The sequence below is a fragment of the Pteropus alecto genome, unplaced genomic scaffold, assembly GCF_000325575.1.
Source record: "Pteropus alecto unplaced genomic scaffold, ASM32557v1 scaffold116, whole genome shotgun sequence".
Taxonomy (NCBI): Eukaryota; Metazoa; Chordata; class Mammalia; order Chiroptera; family Pteropodidae; genus Pteropus; species Pteropus alecto.
In genome coordinates this window covers 929,682-937,692 of record NW_006439189.1, presented here as the reverse complement: position 1 = coordinate 937,692, position 8,011 = coordinate 929,682, and the positions used below count along the sequence as shown (strand labels likewise).

The following is an 8,011-nucleotide window of genomic DNA, read 5'->3' as shown; positions in this document are numbered from 1 at the left end:
ATGAAGGAGAAATTAAGACCTTTCCGGGGAAACAAAAATTGAGGGATGTCTCCACTATGAGGCCTGCACTACAGGAAATACTAAAAGGGGTGAGCTCACCTAAAACAAAATAACAACAACAAAAAAAAATACAGAACTGGGAGTAAAGTGACTACCAGGCAAATAGAAGCAGAAGAGTGCAATCCTTACCAAAAATACAGCATTAGAAGCTGAAATAAGAAAAGAATTGCTATAGCAAGATAGTAATGAACAATTAGCATACCTAGGGACAAATTGAGATAACAATGACTGAAAAAGGGAAAATTCAAAGATCCAAATTCTCAAAGGGGAATGGAGATAAGGCATGAGCAGAAAAAAAATGGACAACTGTATTTATATAACAATCCTTTTCACACTCGTAATGGTAACCATACACCAAAGATTCAGAAGCATATAACGCAAAACAAGAAAAATCAGACGGAAAACCCACAAAAGCAAATCAAAATAAAGAAAACGGAAACACAAGGACAAGGAAGCAATGGAAACACCGAGCTAACAGAAAGCAAAAGATAAAATGGCTATAAGAAGACTTCATATTTCAATGATCACCCTAAATGTAAAGGGATTGAACTCACCAATAAAAAGACACAGAGTTGCAGAATGAATCAAAAAACAAAACTCAACCATATGCTGCCTTCAGGAGACACATCTCAGCTGCAAAGACAAATATAGACTCAGAGTGAAAGGATGGGAAATGATATTTCAAACAAATGGCATTCAGAGAAAAGCAAGAGTAGCAGTACTAATATCAGACAAAATAATCTTCAAAATAAGAAGTGTAAAGAAAGATACTGAGGGACACTTCATAATGATAAAGGGAATCATGCACTAAGAACACATAACACTTATTAATATCTATGCTCCCAATCACGGATCCCCAAAATATGTAAAGCAATTACTAACAGAACTAAAGGGAGAAACAGGCTAAAACACTATCATAATAGGGGACCTAAATACCCTACTGTAGGATATGGACAGATCATCCAAACAGAAAATCAATAAGGAAATAACATCCTTAAATGACACATTAGACCAACTGCACATAATTGACATTTACAGAGCCTTCCATCTCAAAACAGTTGCTTATACATTCTTCTCTAGTGCACATGGAACATTCTCAAGAATCAATCACATACTGGAACACAGAGATAGCCTCAACAAAAATAAGAGTGTTGAAATCATACCAAACATATTCTTTGATCATAATGCTTTGAAACTTGAGATTAACTGCAAAAAGTAAGAAGGAAGAACCACAAATACATGGAGATTAAACAACATGCTACTGAAAAATAACTGGGTCAGGGAAGAAATAAAAACAGAGATCAAGAGATACATTGAAATGAATTATTTTGAAAGTAGAAAATATCAAAACTTTGGGGGCATGGCAAAAGCGGTCATAAGAGAAAAGTTCAAAATTACAGGCCTATCTCCAAAAACAAGAATGAGCCCTGATAAACAACCTAATACTTCATCTTAAAAAACTAGGAAAGGAAGAACAAATGAGACCTAAAGTCAGAAGAAACAAAGAAATAATCCAAATTAGAGCAGAAATAAATGAAATTGAAAACAGAAAAAAAAATATAAAAAATAAATACAACAAAGAGCTGGTTCTTTGAGAAGGTTAATAAAATTGACAAACCCCTGGCTAGACTAACAAAGGAAAAAACAGACAAGACACAAATAAACAAAATCAGGGATAAAAAGGGGAAATTATGATATTGCAGAAATACAATGGACCATACAAGAATACTATGAAAAAGTATATAATGCCAAATTTAATAACCAAGAAGAAATGGACCAGTACTTAGAAAAATACAACCTTCCTAGACTGAATCAAGAAGAACTGGAAAATCTAAATAGACCGATCAGCAGTATGGAAATTGAAACAATCATCAATAACCTACCAAAAAGTAAAAGTCCAGGACCAGATGGCTTCGACCAGTGAATTCTACCAAACATTCAAAGAAGATTTAATTCCTATTCTCCTCAAACTCTTCCAAAAAATTGAAGAGTAGGCAATATTTCTCAGCTCATTTTATGAGGCCAATATTACACTGATACCACAACCTGATAAAGATAACACACAAAAAAATTATACTTCAAATTATACTACAAAGTGACAGTAATCAAAATGGCATGGTATTGGCAGAAAAACAGACACATGGACCAGTGGAAGAAAATCGAGAGTCCAGAAGTAAACCATATTTATAAGGGCAAATAATTTTGACAATAAAGTGAAAAACATAGTGGAGAAAGGAAAGCCTCTTCAGTAAATGGTGCTGGGAAAACTTGAAAGCCACCTGCAAAAGAATGAAACTAGACTGTTGTCTATCACCACACACCAAAATTAACTCAAAATGGATTAAGGACCTGAATATAAGACCTGAACAATAAAATGCACAGAAGAAAACATGGAAACTAAACTCAAGAACCTTGGACTTAAAGAGGATTTTATGAATTTGACCTCAAAGGCAAGGGAAGTAAAAGCTAAAATAAGTGAATGGGGATACCTCAAACTAAAAAGCTTCTGCTCACCAAAAGAAATCATCAATGAGATAAAGGACAATTATCCGAATGGGAAAATATATTTTCAAGCAACGCCTCCAATAAGGGTCTAATATTCAAAATACACAAAAAAACTCATATGACTCAATAACAACAAAAAAGTAAACGATCCAATCAAAAAATGGGCAGAGGACCTAAACAAACACTTCTCCCTATAAGACATAGAAATGGCCAACAAATATATGAAAAGATGCTCAATATCGCTAGCTATTAGGGAAATGCAAATCAAAACCACAATGAGATACCATCTCACACCTGTTAGAATAGCTATAATCAACAGGACAAGTAATAACAAATGTTGGAGAGGATGAGGAGAAAAAGGACCCCTCATATACTGCTGGTGGGACTGCACATTGGTACAGCCACTATGGAAAACAGTATGGAGGTTCCTCAAAAAACTGATTACTGATCTACCATATGATCCAGCAATCCCTCTACTGTGTATTTACCCCAAAGATTTATAAACTCATAACCAAAAGGATATTTGCACACCGATGTTCATAGCAGCATTATTCACAGTGGCCAAGACATGGAAACAACCAAAGTGTCCTACGATAGATGATTGGCTAAAGAAGCAGTGATACATATATACAATGGAATATTACTCAGCCATAAGAAGAGAGGAAATACTGCCATTTGCGACAACATGGGTGGACCTTGAGATAATCATGCTAAGCGAAATAAGCCAGACAGAAAAAGTTGAAAATCACATGATATCACTTATATATGATATATAATCCTAAAAGCAACAAATGAACAGGACAAACAAAGAGACGCATGGACATGAACAATGGACTAGTGGTTGCCAGAGGGTAGGGGATAGGGGATGAGGGGAGAGGTAGACTAGGTAAAGGTAGTCAAATATAGCAGGGATGGGAGAGGTTGAACTGGTGAAAGAGGATAAAATATATGGTAGCTGAAGGAAACTGGACTTTGGGTGATAATCACCCAACAGAATACATAGATGTCAAATTATAATGTACACCTGTAAACTATGTAATTGTATTAACCAATGTTATCCCAATAAACAATTTTAAAAATGCTATCATTTTCTACATGAGGAAATGAAAACAAAAAATTTAGCAGTGTGTACCTTGGATCACATAGCCAGTAGGAGGCAGAACCTTTGAAACTAGCTCTATTTATTGCCAAAGCTCATACTCATCATTAGCTATAATTACTCAGATCATCACTATCATGTATTAATGGTTTGTTATATTCAGAGTGCTTTATGTATATTTTCTCTCATCCCTGCAACAATCCTGCTGTAATAGCACTGTTATCCTCATTTTATAAATGAAGAAAATGAGGCTTGATTAGTGTAAGTTGTAGAGTTGACTGTTTCTGTTTCTGTTTATGTAGTCTTAAGCAAATTACCTAACCGCTTGAAGGTTTGATGTCCATCTCTGTAAAGTGGGTGTAATACTTCTGACACATAGTAGTTATTCAGTAAATAGTTTTTATTTAGCAGGCTGTAATAAGTTTAATCAAGCCAATACACTTTAAAATAAATACATAGTGAGACTTAACATTGGAAGTATGGTTCATGAACTTATTCATTGCCTCCAAGGTAGAGATGAGCTTGCTATCAGTTAAGTTTTCAGACATCATTAGAGAAGGCAATTGAGGGCCAGAGAGTAGCAGGAAGCTAAAGAAACCCCATGTTCAGTGAGGGAAGATATAAGTTCAGTAAAGATCATACTTTCAGATTAAATCAAAAAGGTTCAGCACGGTGTAGTGCAAAGAACATAGTTTAGAGTCAAGCAGACCTGAATGTGATGCCAGCCTCACCTCTAAATAGCCACATGACTTTAAGTAACTCATTAACCTCTTATCTGAAAAGCTGCCAAAGCACCTCATCTGAAAAATGGAATTAACACTACGTTGCAAGGTTGTGGTGAAGATTAAATGAAATAATGTATGTAAAGAGTCTAGTACTGGACCTCCTCCCCCCGCCAGCCCGCCACCAAAGAATTGACCATATAACGAGCCCAACTCCCTCAAACACCTCCTACCTTTTGCCATGGGTGCCAGTGTGAGTGAAAGTGGAGTAAATGTGACTCTCACCATTCAGCCACTTACGCATGGAAGGGGAGTAGGAAGCATCATTGGGAAGAAAGGGGAGTCAGTTAAAAGGATCCGTGAGGAGAGTGACACAGGGATCAACATCTCGGAAGAGAGTTGTTCGGAGAGGATCATCACTCTGATTGGCCCAACCAATGTCATCTTTAAGGCCTTCACTATGATTATCAGCAAGCGGGTTGAAGATACCAACAGCTCCGTGACCAATAGCATGGTGGCCAGGAGGCCACTGGTCATCCTGAGGCTAGTGGTACCGCCCACTCAGTGTGGCTCCCTGATTGGGAAAGTCAGGTGTAGTATCAAAGAGATCTGCCAGAGTACGGAGGCCCAGGTCCAGGTAGTGGGGCTCCGCAAGGGAGAGTCGTTACCATTCCGTACCAGCCCATGCCGGCCAGCTCTCCAGTCATCTGAGCGGGTGGCCAAGACTCGTGCAATGACACTGCGGGCTACCCCCATGCCACCCATTACCTGGAGGGACCACCCCTAGATGTCTACTCAATTCAAGGACAACACACCATTTCTCCCCTGGATCTGGCCAAGCTGAACCTGGTGGCAAAACAGCAGTCTGTTTGCCAGAGGCGAAAGGCTATTAGGCAAGTTTGGATGCATCTACTCAAACCACCCATGAACTCATCATTCCAAATAACTTAATTGGGTGCATAATCAGACACCAACATGCCAACATTAATGAGATCCGCCACATGTACGGAGCCCAGATCAAATTTGCCAGTCCAGCGGAAGGCTTTTCTGGTAGGCAGGTTACTACCACTGGTTCTGCTGCCAGTATTAGTCTGGCCCAATATCTAATCGATGCCAGGCTTTCCTCTGAGAAGGGCGTGGGGTGCAGCTAGAACAGTGTAGGTCTACTCATAATCCCTTTCTGCTGTTTTCCCATGATCTAACTGTGTAAATTCCAGGTCAGTAACTCCAGGTTTTAAATAATTTGTAAGTGTTCAGCTTCTACACAACTTTGTCATCTGCTAAGAATTTAAAAATCACATCCTCTGTTCAGCTGTTAATGCTGGGATCTGTATTTAGTTTTATAGGTTTTTTTCCTGTTTTTAGTTTTGTTTGTGGATTTTGGCTCATGAATTTTATTTCTGTTTGTCGATAATAAATGTAAGAATGGAACGTTAATAAATTTCAGTTTAGTTCTGTAATGTCAATAATTTAAAAATTGAAAAACATGGATTGGTTAAAAAGAAAAGTCTAGCACTGAACTTGGCACTCATTCCATGGTAGTGTTGGCCCCTAGGGCTTTGCCTTCCACCTTCTAGGGCAGCAAGCTTTTACCAACAACAGAGAGATGAATCAGTGAACGGATACCGGGCTTGTCCTAGAACTGCATCTGATGCCCTCGGCAACTTTAAGCATAGTCTGGGGTGGAAACGGATGTTAATTTTTTTTAATATTTAAATATTAATCCCTAAGTATTCCCAGTCATGTTAATAGTGACATGTGTCACTGTGAATGAGGAATCCTGAGAGAATATAGTTATCAAAAAAATTTTTGAAGCAGCGGGGAGGGAAGATTTCTCAACTTTGGCAGCTGATTTACATCTATTAAACTGAGAACCAGGTGCAAATACCTGGGGCAAAATTTTAATATAGCTATTTTTTCCCAGGAAATTTCAAGCAAGGTATAAATTATGTGTGGGCTTATGCAAATATATAGATGTGTTATAGATCAGTTGGAGGGGCATTTCCTCTATTATATGCTAAGGCTTGTAAAATAATTCTAGAGAATGCTCTAATTATTACCTAATAAAAGGACATGTGGCATTTAATCTCCAAGCATGTACTTAAACCAAAAAGTCACATTCTTGCATATTCACACAAACACATTACTGCATGCACCATCAAACGCATGCACAAACATGCAGATACTTATTCAGTCATGCATAGACTCAAACACACTCATGCACATACATACAAATGATCTTCATACACACACATACTTATATTCTCGCACATTCACATATACATGAACACTGACATCATCACATTATGTGAATATACTATTGCACACTCCTGCATGTACTCAAACACATGCTTGCTCACTCATACACACCCATGCACACTTGTACACATTCAAACATTGCTGTACTTACATATACACTATAAGTCTGTGTCCATTTATGAAGAATATTGTCATTAGTTTGAATAAAAGGAAAACTATTTTATAATAATACCTTCATCCTAGGCTTATTTTATTGCCCATTGAACACTTAAAATTTTATTTATTTAGGTTACATTCTACAGCAGAGAGGGTAGAGAATTTTAAAGACTGTAAATTGTATGCACACCCTTTTAAAAGTTAACTGTCATTCTATATCCAAACACAAAGCATCTTTAAGACTGAAGTGCTTTGGAGAAAAAAATTAAAATTAGTAATAGTTATAATTGGTATGTACACTGTAGAGTAATTTAAATCATTAGAATGATACCTTTTTTAAAGTAAGTGCTTTGCAAGAAAATGAGTGAAGCAATATTGTAGTGTATTAATGGAGCTCAAGACAGCTTAAATTGATCTTGAAATTAAATATCAAAAACTGCAACTTGAAAAAATAAGTAAACCATTATATAGCAATAAAAAAAGCCTCTTGGAATTTAGGAAATAGCAAATTGAGGGTGTCAGCCATCCTCATTTGGCAATAGCAAGGATTGTCAATGGAAAGAAAATATATGCTACTTAAAATATTCTTGAAAACTGAACTGTGTTTGATGTTTGCTATTTGTACTTCTTAAACCCTTTGCCATTTTACTCCATCCCAACAACAAGCCTCCCATCTAGCAGCTTTCAAAATATTCTCTATATCTATGAGTTTATTGTCATTTCTATTGTTGTTGTTTATTTTGTTCTTTAGATTCCACATGTACATGAAATCATGTGATATTTGTCTTTCTCTGACTTATTTCATTCAACGCAATATCCTCTAGGTCCATCAAGGCAATAACTTTTTCCATCCTCTTTTAGTCTGAGTGTGTCTTTTAATCTGAAGTGAGTCTCTTGTAGGAAGCATATGAAGGGGTCTTGTTTTCTTATCCATTCAGCTTCCCTATCTTTTCCATTTGAAGTACTTGTTGATAAATATGTAGCTGTTATCATTCTTTATTCATAATTTCGATACTTTTTTTTTTTATACTTAAAGAATTCCTTCCAACATTCCTGTAATACTGGCTTGGTATCGATGAATTCCTTTAGCTTATTTTTGTCTGGGAAGCTCTTTATCTGTCCTTCAACTCTAAATGATAGCTTTGCTGGATAAAGTATTTTTGGTTGTAGATCCTGAGTTTTCATCACATCTAAGATTTTGTGCCAAGCC

The 8,011-nt window shown here is 36.7% G+C and overlaps 1 protein-coding gene and 1 pseudogene across 3 annotated transcripts in view; both read left to right on the top strand.

Moving 5' to 3' along the window:
* Positions 1–8,011, top strand: part of TENM1 (teneurin transmembrane protein 1) — a 756,077-nt gene that overhangs the window by 439,983 nt on the left and 308,083 nt on the right. The window lies entirely within an intron of this gene.
* Positions 4,628–5,537, top strand: LOC112483220 (annotated as a pseudogene).